The sequence below is a fragment of the Ochotona princeps genome, chromosome 3, assembly GCF_030435755.1.
Source record: "Ochotona princeps isolate mOchPri1 chromosome 3, mOchPri1.hap1, whole genome shotgun sequence".
In the NCBI taxonomy this organism is placed as follows: domain Eukaryota; kingdom Metazoa; phylum Chordata; class Mammalia; order Lagomorpha; family Ochotonidae; genus Ochotona; species Ochotona princeps.
In genome coordinates this window covers 112,831,474-112,854,056 of record NC_080834.1, presented here as the reverse complement: position 1 = coordinate 112,854,056, position 22,583 = coordinate 112,831,474, and the positions used below count along the sequence as shown (strand labels likewise).

Below are 22,583 nucleotides of genomic sequence, written 5' to 3'. Positions count from 1 at the left end.
AGTGGGCCTGGTTGGGGAGCTAAACAGATGCCACTATGGTTTGTGGTTCCCACTGGTGAGCACAAGAGCCATGAATGGGGCAGATCAGCCTGAACATGGCAACAACATCACTTGGCACATGCATGTGCTGAGTCTGGAAGTGTGTCAGACTAGGATAACTCCAGCACCTTCTGGTGCTCACAAGAGCCAGAGTAGGTATGGGATACGCTGAACCAGGTAATGTGAGAGCCAGGCCTGGTGGTGAGCCAGGAAGGGCTGGGTTATAATATCATAGGTGAGAGCCAGAACAAGTATGGGATAGTCTGGCAAGGCTGCCAGTAAAGGTCAGAACAGGAGGTAAGCCAAGTCAGGCTGAGCCAGTGTGCACTAAATCTGTGATTTGGAACCGGTCTGATAGGGGAGCATGGGGAGTTCCCCGTTAAGATGCAGTTCTTGTTGGTGAACACAAGAACTGAGGCTGGGGCAGTCCAGGCCAGACCAGGCTACAGTAACTGTTGGCATACAGGTGAGTCATCACTGGGGGCAATCTGTGCTATACTTTTCTGCAACACCCACTGGAGGATATGAAAATCAGGATGGGGTACAGCCAGGCTGGGTTGGGACACGATACCTGCCAGTTCACATTAGGGCTCAGATTGGGGGTTGGCTGACTGCGGTACTCCCAGAAAGGTGATCCAGGATAGGTACTGGCTCTAGTAGGGAAACTGTGGACACTACTCTGATGGGCTGCAGCTTCCACTGGTGTGCATGAGTCAGGCCTGGGAACAGACCAGGCTGGACAAGGTGGCAGCACCTGTCAGTATACATGTGGACTGGTTCATGGGGTGGGGTGGGCTGAGATAAGATGCAACACCCATGTGTATATGCTAGACCCCAGTTGGGATATGGTATGGACCAGACTAGTCTGCTACACATTCTGGCATGCACAGAAACTGGGGTTCGGGGTGGATCTGGTGGAGTTATAACCTCAACTAGGTTTGAGTTCTCACTGGTGTGTGCAAGGGGGCCAGGTCTGTGCGGGCTAAGCTGAGCTGGGTCACATAACCTGTAGATTTGCATGAGATATGGGTCTGGGATGGAACTGACCAGGAAACCACAACTATCAATGTGTGCACAGACTGATATGGATGATGGACAGAACCAGACCCTGTACTGGCTTCTTTGGGGGGGCTCCCCACCTGGATTACTGGACTCAAAACTCTGCCTACAAGGGATATTCATACATTCAATTGCTGATGCCTATGCAGCATGCTCAGCCTCATTTGGGCCTGCAGAGGACATCAAGCGCCATGCCATGTCAAAAGACTGAGAGCAGAACAGATTAGATAATTCTTCTGGCTAAGCTTTGGCAGCAAGTATTTAGATGAGTGGATGCACTAGGGTGAACTCTGGTAAGCCAATGAACCTTGGAAGGATTTTCCCAACCTTGGAGCAGTGAAACCAATAGCATCTTGGAACTATCAAACCACTCAAAGCATTGGCCTAGAAACATTCTTCTTTATAAAGGGATTTCTAAGATGACAAACAAGTGGACAACCCCACTTTAGGCTACTGATGATGTTTGGCAACTGGAAACAGCCCCCTCCCACTCCCACCACTGCCCTTACAGGATTAAAGGGAAGAAAAGAAAAATTGGAATCATTCGTCCCACACACCTTCCCCCATACCTTGATCCTTCCAACCATATTCAGTGGTCCTCACGGGTTTGAATTCTTGTCAGTCATATAAACAACATCAAAAATAAGCTTAAATTAACTCATTTTAAAGCAAAAGGTTATTCCTGGGAGACAAAATCAATTGTTGGGATAGAAGAAGGGCATTTATTGAACATGTTAATAGAAATTTGATTTTTATAATTGTATACATGTGTTACTCTGATACATATAAAATTAGGTTTGAAGGGGAAAAAATAGCACTATTAAGGTCCTGGCAGGGTACTCTGGTGACTAAAGTCCTCGTCTTGCATGCACCAGGATCCCAGATGGGTGCTGGTTTGTATTCTGGCTTCTTTTCAAGCTCCCTGCTTGTGACTTGGGAATGCATTTGAGGATAGCCCAAGCCTTGGGACCCTGCATGGGGTCACCCGGAAGAAGCTCCTGGCTCTTGGCTCCTGGCTCCTGGCTCCTGGCTCCTGGCTCCTGGCTCCTGGCTCCTGGCTTCGGATTGACTCAGTTCTGGCCATTGCCTCCACTTGGAGAGTGAATGAGCAGATGGAAGATCTCTCTCTCTCTCTCTCTCTCTCTCTCTGTCTGTCTGTCTCTCCTTGTGTCTGTAAATCTGACCTTCTAATTAATAATAAATCCTTTAAAAAGAAACATTATTAAAACATGTCCAAGATCATATAGAAAAAGAACCTGTTAATAAAGCACTTCAAATCTAAATAAAAGCACAGAATATATGATAAGAACTAACAAAGAAAAGACATGATTTCTGAGGTTTTAGCAAAGGAAAGTTTTATATCTCTAAGAAGTGTAAAGTTTGTATATTCTAATATGTGGTGCTTTTGGGGTTTAAAAAAAAAAAGAGGACTGTAACAAACTCAGAAACAAACGCTTTGTAACATTCCTTTGCTCTTTTATAAGAGAAACAGTACTGACTGGATGGGGTTGGCACGAGGTATAGAAGGCTACTGCTCTGTCTGTGCCACCAGCCTCTCATGTCAGGGCTGGTGCATGTCCACCCTGCTCCACTTCCAACTCAGCCCTCTGCATATGGTTTGGGAGAGCAGCAAAGGGAGATTCAAGTCCTTGGAACACTGTATCCACATTGGAGACTAGGACGAAATTCCTGGCTCCTAACTTCAGATCTGCCCAGCTCCAGCCCTTGCAATATTTGGGGAGTGAACCATTGGATGAAAGCTCTGTCTCTCTTTGTCTCTCTATTTCTTTTCTCTCCGTGAAATCTGTTTTTCAAATAAAAATAAATAAATCTTTAAAAAAGTACAGACCAGAGCTAGATAGTTCAGGTATAAATTTCAAGTCATGAACGAGCTGTATCTAAACCACCATCTGCCACATGAGAATAATAATATTGAGCTGTAACATTGTTATAAGGATTACATTGGTTAATATTTGCAAAGTTAGAATAAATGTTTTGCTTATAATAAGCACTATAGAAGACATTCTACAGAAAAATAGAAGTGTGTTTGTTATTAACTTTATTAATGTTTGATTTTCCAATTAAAAGACTAAAAACAATCTGAAACAAAACCAAATTCACTACACAGAATGAAATGCTTTTCTGAATGAAAATACAGACAAATATATATCAGACAATGTGTGATTATACATAATATGAAGGTATTTCCAACAATTTGTAGAAAAATGGATTCAAAAGAAAGCATGGACAGCTAGTGTGTAGTGGGCTGAATCATTTTTACAACACCAGCCTCTCACTGCAGAGTATCAGCTGAATTAGGAGACATTCCATTTCTGAATTGGACTCTTGCTGGTGTGCCTGAGAAAACAGCAGATGGTGGCTCAAGTTCTACGGAGTTCTTGGCTCCTGGCCTCTGCCTGGCCTAGTTTTTTGTCTCAACACCCACTCCCACTGCACTACATTTCAAAAATATAGAAATATATCTGATACTGCACATATTCCATAGACTTTTTAAATGTGCCCTCATATGGCAAATAACTGGTATTTTGCTATTATGTCAAAGCATTGTCTTAAGTGCTTATGTATTTTTAAAAAGGTATGCTATAATTTGTTTTATAGATGTGCACTGTTCTTATATTATCTCTGTTATACTGGTGGTTGAATCTGTATTTCTGGTTTCAATTCTTATTTTTTGGGGGATAGATTCCTACAAATGCAAGAATCAGGGTAAATGCTGCAGATAGAACTTAGATTCTTAAAAAATTACTTCTTATTTTTATTGCAAAGCAAGATATGCAGTGAGGAGGAGAGACAGAGATCTTCTGTCTGATGATTCACTCCCCAAGTGACCGCAATGGCCGGTGCTGTGCTGATTCAAAACCAGGAGCCAGGAGCCAGGAGCCAGGAGCCTTCTCTGGTCCCCCATGCAGGTGCAGGGTCCCAAGGCTCTGGGTCATCCTCCACTGCTTTCCCAGGCCACAAACAGGGAGCTGGTTGGGAAGCAGGTCTGCCTGGATACAAACCAGTGCCCGTTTATGGGATCCTGGCGGATGCATGGTGAGGACTTTAGTCACTAGACTACTGCATTGGGCCCGTAATTTAGATTTTTGATGTGTTTCGATAAATGGGATTCTAAGGCTGTCACCAAAAGTTTATGTGATTACATGATTTGTTACCCTGAATCTTATTATATTTTAAACTATGTATTTATTTTACAAAATCATGTTTTCTTTATACTTTTGTATCTTTTGTATTATAGGTAATGTTAAATATTCTGGCTATTAAAAAGTTATTCAGACCTTCAATAAAGTGATAAGAAAGACTTTATTTAGAAAATAAGTCTGTAGAAGAAGTGAATACTGTAAAAAGTCAAGTTCATTGTAGTGAAAAGGAGAGAACCAGCCAAAGCTCAAATAGAGTGTGAAAGGAATGAGTTGAGATTTGTAGTCAATGCATTGCCCCACCTTCCACCTAGTGAAAGTAGGCCTTGTCTAATCCCCTGAGTCGTGAATGAACTTCAAGGTTGAGTGATATTATATTTTATCTACCTTATTGTCATTAAGCTAGCATTTAAGTGTTTCCTTGTCTTTAGACTTGGAGTTAGGCTACAGCTTACCTACTAGTTTCTCTTTTTCAGAACTTTAACACAGTTCTTCTGTGTCTTGTTGGCTTCAGATCTCTGGCCTACTCGGTGGTGTGCTATCCCCTGGACCCTGCCTGCTTAGAGCTTACCTGCCTGGGTGTGGTGGGTGTGGCTTAGAGTTTACCTGCCTAGGACCTGAGGCACAGCTTCCAGGCCTACACATGGAACATGAGCTCTGACGTGACCAGAGGGTCAAGGGAAATAGATGGTGCCCCCTAGCTAATTACAATGTCTATGGTGGATAGGGCCCACCAGAAGACTCTCTCCTGCCCTTCCTCTTCTTAACCTTTAAAACTCGTAATTTGTACCTGATAAAGTGGACATTCCTTAACAGCTTGTCTCTGGTGGTTCTTAAGGCCAAAGAATATCATCACCTCACCCTCAATGACCTCTGGCATGCTGGCAGGATTAAACCCCAAGACTCAGCATCCAGAGTTTTATGAATTAAGTTATTAATTGCCTCTCTGTCTCTCTTTATTAACACACACACACACACACACACACACACACACACACGGTTTAGTTTGTCTGGAGAATACATTTCAACAGTCATGCTTCATTGGATTCTTGCCAAGTATAGAACAGATATGTGGGGCTGACACATCTTTGAAAAGGAAAGGATTTATTTAATTTTATTGGAAAGGCAGATTTACAGAGACGAGAGACAGAGAGAAAGATCATCCACCAGATGGCTAACTCTCAAATGGCTACAGTGACTGAAGCTGAGCTGATCCAAAGCCAGAAGCCAAGAGCTTCCTCCATATCCCTCACATGGGTGCAGGATCTCAAGGCTTTGGGCCATTCTCTATGGCTTTCTCAGGCCACAAACAGACACAGAAACTGGCATCCATATTGGGTCCCAGCAATTGCACAGTGAGGATTTAGCTATTGAGCCACAGTGCTGGGTCCATAAATAAATTTTTTTTTTTGGTAAATATCAGATAGGAGCCCCGCTGGAAGACTAGTGTTTGAAGTCCTCACTTGGCATCTGCCAGATGCCATATAAAATATATTAGATATGAAGGGAGGTGGGGACAAGGAGTTTGCTTAGATATTGAGGATTATAAGATATCAAAGATTTAGAGAATCTTTCTAGTTGTAATTAGCAAATTTTTACAAAGATTATGATATACATGTCAGGAAAATGCAGTGACCAAAGCTGAGGTCTAGTGGCAAGAGCACTTAGAGTGCTAAACTTTAACTGAATTTTGTTCAGGAATAGAGGTACTGTTTAATTTATGTGTCAACCTCAGCTGGCTAACAGATATTATGATAGTGGGAGCAACATGATGTTTGACTATGTCTGAGAATCTCTAGAAGAGGTTAACATTTGGTTCAGTTGAGTATAGTCTATATTGTCTCAACAGTGTGGGTGAGCCTGACCCAATAAACTCAAGCTGTAAATAAAGCAAAACCACTGAGGAAAGGTAAGTTCTCTTTTTGTGAAGGAACTTTTCTTTTCTCATGTTCATGAACATTGAATGCATGGTTTTGGAACTTCATCCTCAAACTCAAGCTTACTCCATTGGCTGCCCCAGTTGTCACATCTTCAGACTTAGACTGCATTTCAGCATCAGTTTTCACGTTCCTTTAGCTTTAAATCTGCTTCTACCTCCCCGTCAGTATTTATCCTGTTGATTTTGTTTCTTTCAAGAATTCTACTTGATGCAAGAATCTGTATCATTCCTTTCTGTTGTTCAATACATTTATTTTCTCTAAATGATATAAGTCAACATTTAGTTGTTCTTTGTTTTTAAGGAGCAAATGCACCATTTATTGAGATGTTGTTTGAGCAGGGCAACCATCAGGAGATTGTCCAAGGTGTTTTTATTTGTTTTGGAAAGGTAGATTTACAGAGAGGAGACCAAAAGATCTTCCACCCACTGGTTCACTCCTCAAATGACCACAATGGCCAGAGCTGAGCTGATCTGAAGCCAGGAGTCAGGATCTTCTTGTCTTCCACACAGGTTCAGGGTCCCAAGACTTTGGGCCATCCTCTACTGCTTTCCCAGGCCACTAGCAGGGAGCTGAATGGGAAGTGGAGAAGCTGGGACACAGACAAGGCCCATGCGGAATGCCAGCGCTTGCAAGTAGAGGCTTAGTTGAATCAGTTGAACCATAGCACTGACTCCAGTTCCCAGGTTTTGAGTGCAGCATCTGAATGTCCACATTGCTAAAATTCTGGCCACAAAGGTTCTCTGTAGTTGAGCTTTAAATCACATGGCTTTTGGGAATACAATAACAATCTCCTCACACTCTTAGAAGACTGTTTTTAGTTCTCAGTGACTCCAAGTTCAAGAATGAAACAAGTATTGGAAATTTCAATTTGGAGACTTGTAGCCATAGGTAGGAAGAAATTAGAAGAGAATTTAGCAAAGATTAGTAATGACAATGAAAAGTAGTAGAATGCAATAATCCTTGAAAGCTGTACTAGTTTTCCACTGAAATAGGAACCTTCTTACAGACAACCTTCTTTTGTTTTTTTTTCAGATTCTTGCCTTATTAGATTTTTCCTGATTTTAATATAATTGAGTTAGAACATTCATTGATCATGTATATTTTACACTTACTTTGTTGTAAGTTATCATTTGTAATATCAGATTTTATTTTTAAAAATTCTGCTTTTTTTGCGTGCTTCACCTGTAGATTTGAGTTAGTTCCTTTCATGTCAGAGCTCCCAGAATATGTTAATAATTCTGAGGTAAGAGGCGACTGTCCCTACTTACCTGGAAGTATGAGAACTGTGTCAGGCAGCTACAAAGCTTATTTCTTCCCAAAGGTGTTTTCAGTTATTGACTCCATAAAATGAACCTTCATTCTTCAAATTTATCTGGCTGTATTTGATTTTGTGCATTATTTTAAGAGATTGCATTGCAGCTAAAGTCTTAATTATAGAATCAGATTTTCCAATTATATCTTTTTGTAAGGACAGATTGCTGCTGAACACATGTACATAACCATATAGACATAAGAAGAGGAATATAGTTATTTGCATAAATTCAATAAGTGTTTCTGAAATCCAAAGGGAATAAGAAGGAAAAAAGATAATTGTTCCATTTCTAGTTGAAGTGTACAGTGCCCTAAACTCTTATAACTTATGGATAACTTAAGAAGAAATGAGACAGATGTTCCTTAAATTTAGAAAATAGAACTTTGAAGATGATAGATACACTAATACAAACTTGCTGATTTATTTTTATTTTTGAAGTATGTTCTGGAAGATGTAATAAGGTTACTCACTAAATATGACAAGTAACACTTATCCCCAGATTTTATAAAGGTGACCTTTATGATTTCTTGTTTGCCCATATAGGTAATCTTTGGAGCCTGTGGGCTAAATTTTAGATGGGAAATTCAATGCCAAGCCTGTACACAGTGCTTTGAATGCAGATGCTCGAATCCAGCGTGTCCTCGTCTCAATCTCCCAGCTTTCTCCATCTCCTGTACTGGAAAGTTTTCTTGTCCTGTTTTAATGACTGTGATTTAATCTCTTCCTAGGATTAGCTCACTGTATTGAGGCAGTGGTGCAGCCAACCCTACAGAGCTCCTAAACACTGGATTCATGAGGCCATTTATCTCCCCTAGAGATGATATTTTGATGTCCAGTCTTGTCTTGAAGGTGTCAACCCTGAGCAAAAAGCATCTCCCATCTACACATAACCTCCAGACAGACTGGAGCCCACTCTGCCATCAACAAAAGGTCCTAAAGGAAGTGATGTCATTGACTAACTGAGGAATGGCCAGGAGTACTGCATACCAACCAAGACCACCACCATAAGCTGAACTCACGCTCCCAACACCAACTTCAACCTGTAAGAGCCTTTACTACTATCCCTCAGAGAGCAAGAGAATGCAGTCAGTAATAGCTGTCCAGTTCCATTCCCTGTGCTTTGCTGTAAACACCAGCTTTCTTTCTCTACCCTGGTGTCAGTAACTGACTTACTGCACAAGACAGTAGATCCAGTTTTGGGGTTTCTATAGCAATTCTTCCATTGGATTTTGAAGGTGTTTTACAACAGATGGAGGGAGGAATATCAAGCAAATGTCTGGATGTACAAAAATCTCAGTTGGGTGAATAAGATATTCAGTCTATTTCCTGTTAGATTATTTTTTCTCTTTTAAATCTGAGGTAGTTGTTTTGGGGCATTAACTTAGTAATTCCAGAAAGGGTCTGAGAGCTAAAGTTTTAGTTACTATAGGGAACTGAGGGACTGTGTAGGACAGGAAATGTTTTGTAAGAGGGACACAAAGGAGGAAGTGGGGTAGATTCAGGGGAACTGGAAAGAAAATTGAAAGTAGGAAAATAATGAAGAATGAATGGAAACCATGTCATGAGAGCAATCCTAAAGGAGTCTGTTTGGGGAGACCCTCAGTTTCTGAAGAGATCATTTAAATTTCAAGTTATCATAAATTCATGCCAACAAGAAAAGAAAGAGTTGGCAGTGCAGAGGTACACAGATGGTCAGCGCACACTGAAGTCTGTGTGTTGGGAAGAACCTCCCCTGTTCCTAACCAGAGGAAATTTGCAAACAGGGATGCTGGGAATTCTGACACAACTTGGTCCAAGGAATAGAGAAACCTGGGACTCTGACCCAGTTTCTTACAAAGCTTTGGACTTGAACAAACTTTGTTTTCTTTCAAACAGGAAATCTTTACAAATAGGGGACAAATACCTTAGGAGTTTGGGAAGGAACCTGCTCTTGAAAAAGAAGCAAAAAGCTTTTTATGTAGGAGCATGCTTACTCAGATGACTGGATGACTGCCTTTGAGCCGCGCACACTAAATCAATCTTGGAATGTTGATTCAGCATCCTGAAATTCAATATCTGCCTGATGGTGTTTCAGTGGACTGTGACCTGGAGCTCTCACTCTTTGGAACTGTCAGTGGGAGTGAACACAAGGTTTTGAGGTACTTGTCTGGGATCTTTGGGGAAACTAGGGGACCAGTAAGATCTCTGATCCCTTCTGAGTCATCATTACAAATGAGTTAAAGGGCCCGGCGGCATGGCCTAGTGGCAAAAGTCCTCACCTTGAATGCACCAGGATCCCATATGGGCGCCGGTTCTAATCCCGGCAGCTCCACTTCCCATCCGGCTCCCTGCTTGTGGCCTGGGAAAGCAGTCGAGGATGGCCCAAAGCTTTGGGACCCTGCACCCGCATGGGAGACCTGGGTGAGTTTCCAGGTTCCCGGCTTTGGATCGTCTCGCATTGGCCCGTTGAGGCTCACTTGGAGAGTGAATCATCGGATGGAAGATCTTCCTCTCTGTCTCTCCTCCTCTCTGTATATCCGGCTTTCCAATAATAATAAATCTTTAAAAAAAAAAAACAAATGAGTTAAAAAGGAAAAATAATTTTAGCACTTGTTAAAGTGGTAAAGAAGATTCTATTCAGGAAATTTGAAGCAGGTTTCAAGATTATGAGCACAGTAGGGAGACACAGGATTAAACATAAAACAACCAAATAAAGAGGAGACAGTTATTTGGCAGTGGGTGTGGAGGGTAGGGATGTCAACAAGCCAAAATTACGAAGAGAAAGCATAAAGAGTAAGGGGTATTCTGGCTGGACTCACCTAACAGGATTATTGCTGAGGGAAAAGGTTGAGGGTGGGTCAAAGAGAGGCACAGGAGAGCTCGAGAAAGTGTGGAAAAGAGAATCCTTTTCACTCTAAGAGGGTATTTATTTCATATGGATTGTATTCAATCACATTTTAAAATCTTTTCTGATTTCTTCTTTTATTATTATGGGAGGTGTTAATTTTTTTTTCCACAGGTTTCACTGCCCTTGAGGAAAACACGCTTTTAATTTCTTTTTTAAACTTTATTTTATTTTTTATTGGAAAGGAGAGACAGGGAGAAGGAGAGACAAAGATCTTCCATTGCTGGTTCACTCTCCAAGTGACCGCAAAGGCCGGAGTTGAGCTGATCTGAAACCAGGAGGAGCCAGGAGTTTCTTGCAGGTTTCCCATGCAGGTACAGGGTCACAAGGCTTTTGGCCATCCTCTACTCATTTCCCAGGCCACAAGTAGGGAGCTTGATGGGAAGTGAAGCAGCCAAGACACTAACCAGAGCTCACATGGGCTAGTGGGATTTAACCACTAGACCATCACACCAGACCCTAGGAAAACACATTTTTATGAGTGATTTTTAACTTCTCTCTAGAGATCCAAAATATTACATCCAAAACCTTGTGAACTTTGAAAGCTTGGAAGTGCAGTAATGGCTTTCCATGCCACCCCTTTTCAACAACTCTCAGGAATTTATAGGCCCATTTTATATTCATTAAATTTTAAATCCAATATTCCAAATATTGCAAACTTCATAATATTTCTTAATTTAAAAGTTACCATAACTTATTAGAAGCAACCTGTTTTCTGCCCTACACATGCATATAAATTAAATACACATGTATATAAAACATATATAATGCACATTGAAACACTAAAGTAGAGGGCGGTGATTAACAATTCACTAGAGAGTCAGTAGACACATTTAGTATATCTGAGATACAAAATGTTACCATATGATGTGTTAATAATGTTTTGATGCCAGTTTAATTATAGGTTTGTTTTTGCCTGCTAATTGCTAGGGTTAAATGGCATTGTGGAGACAATGGAACTAAGAATGCACACCAGGAGGAAATTGTTGTGGGAGTGAATTTTAAGTGGCAAATAGACTGAATGGGATCCTTCACAATGACTCATAAAACATTGTTAATCATGAGCATGTAGATAGTATTTGGAATATTTGCATACATTTTCATATTACACAAGCTCTACCAAATTATTTCAGTTATGGATAGAAAAAGTCATCACTCACCAAAAAGTACCTGATGGTAAAAAAAAAAAAGGCATGATATTTGTGCAGCTGGTGTGGTGGTATGTTTAATTTAATGTTTAATGGAAAAGGTAGAATTTGTCTGGTTCTTGGAAGCTGAATACAAGTTATGTGTGTACAAACTAGAAAGGAGAGTGATATTGAATCCCTGGACGATGATAGGAATAATTTGGTTAGAGAACTAAAAGAAGCAGAATTATGCTTCCACAGGCCTTTCTCAGTCAGTGAAGACAGGTGGGCCACACGCATAAACATTAGTTGAGGTTTCTCGGTGAATCCTAAGAGCATCAGTAGAATACTCTCAAACTACTTGGAGGTGTTGTTACAGATCCTGCAAACTCTGGGTCTTCATGCCTAATGTCCAGAAAGCCAGTTAAGAACATTATGATTGTGGAAGTAAGTATTTTTTGCAAGTCGTTGATTTTGGCAACTCTTGCTTAATTCTGCTACTTGTTGAGGAGTTAGGGTTAAGAGTTGTTATGGATTGGAGATAAGAGGCCTATGTTTAGCTCATGTTCGTATTCCTGATTATTTGGTAATGTTTGTGACCTGCCTTTGATTGGTTGGTAATGCTGTGATGTTTAGGAAGTAAAAAAATATGTATGTCTGTGTGTGTATCAGTATGTATGTGTGTATAAGTATGCATGCATGTATGTATGTATGTGAGAGGCAGAATTACAGAGGGAGAGGGAAATGGAGAACTGGGTGCCCCATTTATTGGTTCACTGCTACCAAATGGCTGCAATGGGTGCGGCAGGGACAGGCTATAACGAGTAGCCTGGACTGTGGAAGCCCATCAGTGTCTCTGTTGTGGGTGCATGGGCCAACTTCTGTTATTTTCCTAAGCATGCTGCCAGGGAAATGAATTGGAAGTGTAGAAATGGGACCTGAATTGGTACTCCTTTGTAATATAGGTATTGTAGATGGCAGTTTCAATCATTGTGTTGCAATGTCTGTTCCTTTAGGGGATTTTTATGATGACAGGTGGATTTCATGTGACCTGGCAGATTATATCTAAGTGGTAGTGGCCTTATGCTCTGGACCTGGAATTTTCCTGTCTGGTTCTAGAATTCCTCTACCCAAACTTTTTGGATAATACTGGCCAACGATTTTATCTACCAGAGAAGTAAATGACTTCTTGAATTTGATGATTAAAACTGTTGTATAACTGTTGTATAACTCTCTCAATTTGAATAACTTTTTTTTTAAATAAAACATAGGAAAGGGAACCTTGGATTAGGGAGAGATACTGCCTTTGTTATGCAGTGTCCATCTCAAAGTGGAGCATATATGACTTTTGACTCTAAAATATAGAATCAAGGGCTATATAAAAAATAACACCACAAGCAATGCAGCTGAAGTTTATAAGACTAAAAACCATACCTAAGTGAAGGTGGTACCTTTAAAGAGAGCAGAATGAAAACACAGCTTTAGATGGGCACATATTAAAAAGAACTTGGAAGTTCCTCAAGTGTCCCCACAGATGCGTGCATTGAGGGATGCTCTTGTAGAGGCTGCTTGCTGACTCATCTGTGGCTGGCTGTGGAGCTGTTAAGGGTACCAGGAAAGTTGCAATGCTAGTTTCAGGCCAGATGATCAGGAAGAAAATTTTAGGTTGGAAACAACCATGAATCTTTCCTTGAAAGCAATGGTTATCTCCTAGAGGTTTATGTAGAACTAAGAAGAGATAGAAAATTTAGTAAGGTCACTTAGAAAGTTGTTTGTTTTTTCCTGAGCTATCTGCTAATAAAGATATAACTCACAGCCCCGACATGGTTGCCTAGTGGCTAAAGTCTTTGCCTTACAAGCACTGGGATTCCATATGGATGCTGGTTCTAATCTGGTGGCCCTGCTTCCAATCCAGCTCCCTGCTTGTGGCCTGGGAAAGCCATCAAGGACTGCCCAAGGCGGACCCTGCACCTGAGTGGAAGATCGGGAAGAGGCTCCAGGCTCTTAACTTCGGATTGGCTCATCTCTAGCAGTTGCGGCCACTTGGGGAGTGGATCATTGAACGGAAGCTCCTTCTCTCTGTCTCTCCTCTTTGTTTATTTGATTTTCCAATAAAAATAAATTTTTATAATAAAAAAAGACGTAACTCACAAAAGTAGAGATGGGAATAGAAAGAATTAAAAAGACATGAGACATTGAAAAAGTAAGACTGTTAAGATTTAGTGATTATTGGTTTCCAAAAGTGACACTAATAAGAAATGACAAGTTCTATCGGTAGCAGGAGCAGAAAGTGGACCCCAGACAGCCCAGAAGAGCCCCGCCGCCGGCCTGGTTACCATCACACCCCGGGAGCTGGCCCCAGTCACTCACCATCACCGCAACTGTGGGCAGCGGGGCGAGACCAAGCCCAGCACCTCGGGCACCGGCCAGGGATTGGCTGCACCTGCCGGTGGACACAAGAAGGTCATTGCAATGAAGGTCTGGGGTACAGCAGAATAGTTCAATGTAAAGAACGGATACGGCACATCAACAGGAATGACACCAAGGAAGACGTATTTGTACTTCAGACTGCCATAAAGAAGAATAACTCCAGGAAGTACCTTCACAGATGGAGAAACTGTGGAGTTTGATGTTGTTGAAGGAGAAAAGGATGCGGAAGCAGCAAACGTCACAGGCCCTGGTGGAGGTCCAGTGCAAGGCAGTAAATATGCAGCAGACTGTAACCATTGTACACGCTACCCACGTCCTAGCGGTCCTACACGCAATTACCAGCAGAATTACCAGAATAGTGAGAGTGAGGGAAAGAATGAGGGCTCGGAGAGTGCTCCCGAAGGCCAGGCCCAACAACGCCGGCCCTACCCTACCCTACCGCATGCAAAGGTTCCCACCTGACTGCATGCGGAGACCCTATGGGCATCGACCACAGTTTACAACTTGATTTTTTCCAAAAAAGTCAAGAAATTGCAAGCACCTGTTAATTAAGGTCTTAAATAATAAAACAAAAATAAATAAAAAGAAATGACTTGAAGAGAGTTCTAAGGACTGGAGTAATAGGATACGGACAGAGTTTTCTGGCGAATTGCTGGAGGAGAGAGAATGTAAATATTGCATAGCTTTCATTTGGCAAGTATTCAAAGTGTCAAGATAATCGACCAAATTCAATCAAGTATTTGTAACCAACTAAATCTTTTGCATCACCTTTTAAAATAGTTTTTAAAAGAAGGTGTTAGATAGCAACTGAAGTTAATGATTAGTCCTAGATATCACGTTTTATTTTTCTTGCAAACCTAAGGCAGTATGTTATGTACAAGTCATCTTGAATTAGTTCAGCTTGATTCTAATGGTCTGGATCTGTTTTTCTGAGATACGTTTTATTTCCCCTCTGTGTGGTATTTTTGGAGCAGGCTACTAGAATGGTGTTCCTTGATATCAAAGCCCTTCCACCATTGCAATTCCTTCAGATGCTGGGTTGGTTGTAGTCTGTCATAACTGTGAAACATCTGTAGAATTAGAAGAGGAAGTGTTACTTTAAAAGAATACACCAAAGTAGATACTGAAGAGAAAGGAGATGGAAGAACCAAGATTAAAATGTTGTAAGAGCAGCACTTCTTAAGCATCCATGTGTATGCAAATCGCTCAAGGGATTTTGCTGGAATGCTGACTCTGACCTCATCTTTCTAGGGAGAGGCCCAACATTCTGCATTTCCTACCTGTTCTCGGGAGGAGCTGCAGTTGCCAGTACCAAGACCGGGGCAACCAGGTAATTTGAGCAAGGCTTCTCTACTACAACTTTCCAGCTTCCCTTTTAAGATCTACCTCTCATTTTCGGCACCTTAACGCACACCTAAAAGGCTGACCTTGGTGGATGATAGCAATACGTTTTTTTCCTCAGGTTGCCTGTTGTTTGACTGTTGCTTAAGAGGCATTCATCAAAATGTAAAGAAGAATATAACGGAGTTCTAGATATGTACACTCAATTTTATAACAGGAAATATGAATTCCTAAAAATCATCATGATGTGAAAAATTGTGTAATCAAGAGCTGAGGGCTATGAGAAAATTCTGTCAGGGACACAACGTCTGAAAACTGAATGAAGGCCTTACACAGTGAGTTAAATTCTAAGAATCTCCTGTTGGAATTTCAGTGTTGACATTGGAGTGTGTACTGTGAGTTCCATTCGGTCATTTTCTGATCTGACTTTCTTCTCACAGATTATGACACAAGCGCATGGATCTCTGCAGCACTCATAGGCTATCAAGGTCAAATTTTTCATTTCTGGCTTCACCTTGCACAACCACAGCTGTAACAGGAAGTTGAATAGGAACTACATGGAATATTCTCGCTCTATCTCTTCCCCTTTCCTTCTCACCTTCTTTTCCTCTTTTTATCTTATCCTTTATCTCCCTCTTTCCTTCTCAGAAAAAATTATCACACAATATATTTCAGTCAGAATTCACATGTCAGGCATAAATACAGTAGCCTAAACTTTCTTAGAAGTACCAAATCCTATTGTCAAGATATATCTAACAGTTCCATTGGAAATCCATCTTTTATTTGGAAGTAGAGATGCACACTGTATTGTATCTTCACATCTCAATATGATAATCTCCATTACACAGTTACTATGCATTCCTTTGAATATATCTTGACCATAGGATGTTGAACTCTGCCATATTTTGTTCCCACAATGTCAGGACACACTTAAATAACAGAATTATGAACTTATGACTGCTTAGGAAGGACTTTACTATTGTAACAATATATCGGAAATCAGTGGGGAGGAGGGAATTTGGGGATATGGTGAGGGAAATCCCAGAGCCAATGGAACTGTATTGTAAAATGTAAAGAAAGAGAGAAAGCAAGCAAGCAAGAAAGAAAGAGAGACAGAGAAAGAAAGAAAGCAAAGAAAGGAAAAAAAAGAAAGTAAGGACAGAAGGAAGAAATAAAGAATCAAATCACCTTACGGAAACTCTCATCAGATTGACAGCAGATTTTTCAATAGATACAGTCCAAGTCCTTAAAGCAAAAATCTAGCAACCCAAAATGAATGAAGATGAAATAGATACCTTCCAAGTCAAGCAAAAATGAAATGAATTAATTTCCACTTAGCCAACATACCAAATATACTTGAGGATGTTCTTGATATAGAAACAGAGAAAAATAGCATCATAAATGAATATAAAGACAGAAAACTTCCTGGGAAAAGAACAAAGGAAATTCACAATGAAAGTAGAAACTTTTCTTGAAAAATGCAACACCAAGTAAGCCATTATTTTTCAAAATAACCTTGAAAGTGAATGGGATAAATGCTGTAGTTGAAAAAATACAAAATGGTTTAATGGATGTAAAATGCTTCAACTTATAGAGTTAAGTGGGAATATATTTCACCAACAGATACATAGATTCAGAGTAAAAGAATTGAAAAAGACTGCGCACATGGAAACAAATACAAATTAGCAAGAATAGCAATATTTTAAAAAAAGATTTAAAGATAAAAGAGGCAAAGAAATTCACTAATTATTGAATGCTGAATTCAACGAGAAAATGTGATCACAGTAAATGTATATGCACCTAATGTTTGGGCACCCTGCTTTATAAGTGTTAATGGATTTAAAGTAAGACAAAGACTCTAATATAATAATAGTAGAAACTTCAACACTCCACTTTCATAAGTGTACAAATGAACCAGATGAAACAACCAACAATGAAACAATAAGTTAAATTACACTACAGATCAGACAGACTTATTAGGTATATACAGAATATTTAATTCCATAGCTGTAGAACACAGATTCCTTTCATTTGTGATGTAACATTCTTTAAGGTATACCATATACTAGGAAATAAAACAATTCTCTCAAAATAAAATAAAATAAAACAAAATGATAAAATCATACCATATATCTTTGCTAACCACAATGGAGTGAGGCTGGGAATTAACAAAGAAGACATGCTGAAGAAATATATAAACACATGTGCTTCTGAATGAATAGTGGATTACAAAAAACATCAATGGAGTTATAAAAATGTTCTTAAATGAAAACAAAAACACATCATATCAAAACTTTTTGAGTTAATATTATAACAGTAATGCCTACATCAAGTAAAAAAATCAGAAGACTACTGTGATAAATTACCTAATACAGCATCTCAAGTGAGGCCTGCTTCAGAGCCTTGGAGGAAAGAGGGCTGCCCAACTCTTGGACCCCATCTCACAGTTAACTATCTACGTGTAGTAGACGGGCTGGCTGTGCAAAACAAGACCTTGAGTTGGTTAAGAACACCAAGGCAAAGGTCATGTCCCTTGCTTCTCTGCCCAGAGATAGGACATGAGAGGGTGCAGGCCATGCTCCAGAACAGAATCACATAGTTGCTTGAATACTCTCATTCAAGACACCATTTTATCAGCCCAGACACCTGAGTCTCACTATGCCCTTCCCTAAGTTGAAGGAAGGAAGGAAGGAAGGAAGGAAAGAAGGAAGAAAAGAAGAAAAGAAGAAAGAGAGAAAGAAAGAAGGAAAGAAAGAAGGAAAGAAAGAAAGAAGGAAAGAAAGAAAGAAGGAAAGAAAGAAAGGAGGAAAGAAAGAAAGGAAGGAAGGAAGGAAGAAAGGAAGAAACAGAAAATTAACTTAAAAAGTCGAAGCTAATTTCCCTAAAGCCAGTGTCCACTCAGACATTCTACTCCCTACTTCTTCCTGAGGCAGTGGGTTCCTATCGCTGTGATTTAAATAACGATTCTATTATGCTTACACTTCCTGGGTTTTTATTTCTTGATTAAATAAAGAAAGAATCCATTGAGCTTCACCAGTATCAACAAGGATCCACGAAAAGAAAAAAGATACCAACCTCAAATTTGTAGGAGGAAAGAAATAAGCAGATAAGAAATTAACAAAATAGAAACAAATTTTAAAATACAGGGTAAAATATCAGTGAAATGAGGAGAAGTTTTTTTTTTTTTTTAACAAAATTTATAAGCCATTGTCCCAACAAACCAAAGGGAAAAAACAAGAAGACCCAAGTTAATAACATTGGAGTTGAGAAAGGAGCTGTTACAACTGATACCACAGAAATAAAAAAGAATGATTCGGAATTAGGGACAATTACAAAGAACAATATTTCAAAGAATTGCAAAAGCTAGAAGAAATGAATATATTTCTGCATGAATATAACTTATCAAAATTATGGTAGGAAGACATAGAAAATCTAAACAGACTAATAACCAAAACTGAGATTGAATATGTAATAAAAATTTTTCCCACTGTAGTGATAAATGTTAACACCCAGGTTATAAAAAGAGCTCAAGAAGTGCAACCACAAAAGAAAGAACTCAGTTAAGAAATGGGATATTATATTATAGTAACAGTCATTTTTCAAAAGATGAAATACAAATGTCCCATAGACACATGAAAAAATGGTGAAGATCATTAGCCATTAGGGACATACAAATAAAAACCACAATGAGGTTTGGCTTTATTCCATTTGGAACTGATATCATCCAAAAATTAAAAATATGGATTGCTGGCAAAGATATGGAAAAGGGAATGCTAATCCACTGCTGGTAGGAATGTAAACTTATGCAAATATTAGGAAACACAGTAGGAAGTTTCATCAGAAATCTGAAGATAAATCTGCTGTATTACTTAAGCATCCCACCCCTGGGAATTTAACCAAAGAAAAAGAAAGCATCGTTATCAATATTATCCATACTTTCTTGATTATAATAGCTCAATTCACAACAGCTAAGTGGAATCAATTCAAATGTCTATCACCTGGTGTCTGGATTAAAAAGGAAATATGTTATTAATTCACAATGGAATATTACTTGGTCGCAAAAAGGACACAATCCTGCTATTTGTTGAAAACTATTACAACTGGAGAACATTATGCTAATGAAGTAAGTCAAACCTCAAAAGACAAATCTCACATGTTTTCTCCTAGTTGTGGTAGTCAATACAGAGATTATATAAAGTTATATTGGTATTGCATCATTTATTATATAGTTATTACTTCACTGAAGAATGCCATGTAAATTACCTTATATCCTTATTTCACATGCTAAGAAAAAGCAATGGAGACTGGGGAATATTGACGACTTCTAGAGTGTTAATAAATCTCCGTTGTTGACTTTGAGTGTGGTCAGATGATTAAAATATAAAACCTCATATGTCAGTACATTTAAGTGCATTTGTTGGTATATATAGTATATTTTGACAAATATTTTTTAAATATAAAAAGATATTTACAGTTGTTTATAGCATATTCATTTATGCTCACTAAGTAACCAAACATTTGAATAGCAGGAATCTTATAGGTCTTCTGTATTCCTGAAATGCCTAACTGAAGTGTTAAGCATAGAGTGGAAAATGAGTAAATATGTTGAGTGTTGTAAAATAATTCCAGTAATCATGTGGCTGTTTAGCAACTGAAGCTGATGAAACATCTGCAAACTGAATCAGTGTTGGTGCACTTAGTTTTTCTTTATACATACTCTTAAATTGAGAAAGCCTTTACTGTAATCATATGACTACTAAGTGTACATTGAGTGATAAATATTGTCAAGTGTTAGCAAAAACCTTGTTGCATAAAAATTTGTTTTTCAGGAAATTTCTCCCAGTAAGGATTATTGTCTATCATAAAGTGTAAATATTCAGGAGAGGGAAGATGGGAAAATATTGCACTGCTGAAGAAAAACAAAGGAGCAATTTAGCAAGGTGTTAAAAAAAATCCAGTTGACAAGAATCTTAGATATTTACAGTGGAGAAGAGTGGAACCATTGCTTTATAACTTGGTCAGATAGAGAATGTACATGAAATAATTCAACGTCTTTATGACAGCTGACCTAAAATGAATCTGATGGACAAGAATGTGTGCTCCAAGGAAGGCATTGATGGTGTCAAAATCATGTACCCATCAATAGAGATGTATTCTCTGCCAATTTTTTATTCGTGTGGAGAAACAGAAGACACACAGTGATGGGTGCAACATCTGTTGGGCTGTTTTTAGAACGGCAAGCTAGAATGGGATTTTTCAGCTTAAGAAACAGGGTTTCAAAAAAAGGAGAAAAATATGGTACAAAATTAGAAAATATTTATGTCACAAAATCTTCACAAGAACTAATGTAAATTCTTGACTGAAAATAGACTGTCAAACAGGTTGATGGTTTAGCTGATGGAGACACATGAGAGTCAGGATTTTAATTTTTTTTTTTTGTGCAGTGAAATTGAATGGAATCAATCTGATACACTTGGCCTTTAAGGAGAGACATTTTTTGGTCACACACTGTCCTGCTGATTGCTAATTTATGAGAAGATCATGGTATTGAAGAAAAGGAGGGTAACAGCCCATCTGCTTAAAGGGAGGAATATCCTACACACTATGGCAGTGACAGGAGTGCAAAAGTTGACAGAAAGTGGCTTTTTCCATGTTGAAATGTCAAAGATACAACATAAAATTCAATAGAGAAATATGAATTTATGAAACCATGATTCAATTTTAAGAAGCCTAAAACATAGAAACTGACTAATGTAAATTTGGGTCAAGCTAAGTATAAATATCCATAAGAGTCAGGAAGTTAATTTAATCTAGTTATTTTCAACATTGAATATAGTTTATTGTCAGTAAATAATTCCCTCGCTTCCAACTGATATTTATTGAATAGCATTGACTTATAATGTTCTTCCTCTGGATTCCATTTAAGTACTAACCAGCTAGGTTTGTTTTATATGATCCAAAAAATATTACTGGCTGGATCTGAATAAAGGGGGTCAGAGAAGAGAGCTAGGTTGAATTTTAAGGATTTACTATTAGTAAAAGCAGTTACCTGAATTTTTAGGAAGTAAACTTACAAGTCTTAATATGTGGTTTGGGGGATGACTCTTTACCCTTGGAAATTACCCAATAGATTCATCATGCCCATTAAGAAATTAGCCATCGAACAAGGATAAAGGCAGTGTTCGCCACAGCTTGCTTCCCCGGTTTTTTTTTCGACATTAGTTTACTATGTGTCAACTTTTCCATAAAGAACCTGGTTTTAAAAATAGGTATATGTTGAATAGTCTTATTTAAATAAAGTCCTAAAAAAATCAAACTCTATGAAGACACAAAGTCAGTGACTTCCTGGGAGGGAATAGAAGGGGGGTGGATCACGACTAAGTTAAATATAATAGATTTTATTTGTGTATAGATTTTATGGCTATTATTATTTTCCATGATGTGGTTTTACAGGCATAGAGATTCCCCCCTCTGCTATCCCTTCTTCTCTCCTCAGTCTCCCCAGCTACTGCTGGTTTCCACAAACCCCCTGGACTTCAAGACTAGGTCATATAAAAAGAATATTATTTCAACCTTCTAAAATTAGCATTTCAGAAGGGAAAAATAATATGGTCATCTCTACAGCATTCAAAATAGTATTAGGTAACATCTGGTGTCAAATGTATTAATCTATAGTGTGATAAATATGAAACAGAAAATCCATGTTATAATAGAAATCGAAATAGATGCTAATTTCTATAATACATTGATTTGAACGTATATGGAACTTATTAAATTATGATGTAACCAGTATTATGTTTGAGGTATGAACAGGATAAATATACTTGCTGTTTCTAGGTAGTATCTAAAACAACTAGACAAGAAGGCAGGAGTGTGCAAGTGGAATGTAAAAAGGATAGTTGTTAGCACCAATGTATTTATCTGGAACATTTAAAAGTATCAGTTAAAAAAACCACGAAGAGACTACTAGGAGGCAGTTTGGAACTACCATATGCAGAAAGCAGGGGCAGCATGTTAGAAGGTTACACAGCTTCTGCTGAGGACACCAGGGTCCCATATGAACTCAATTCATGTACCAACTGTTCCAATTCCCATCCAGCTCCCTCCTAATATATTTGGGAAAGCAGTGGTGGAAAGCACAGGTGTTTGGGTGCCTGCTACACACACAGGAGACTGGGAGGAAGCTGCTGTCCCTGGTTTTGGCTTGGTTAGGCCGTTGTTGGAGCCACCTGGGGAGTGAACTAGCTCTTTGTATATATTTTTTTGTCTCTCTTTTTATATAATGCTGTG

General features: G+C 39.0%; 1 pseudogene; it reads left to right on the top strand.

The window, feature by feature from the left end:
- Positions 1 to 423: 423 nt before the first annotated feature.
- On the top strand, positions 424 to 14,460 carry LOC101531749 (Y-box-binding protein 1-like; annotated as a pseudogene).
- Positions 14,461 to 22,583: the final 8,123 nt, after the last annotated feature.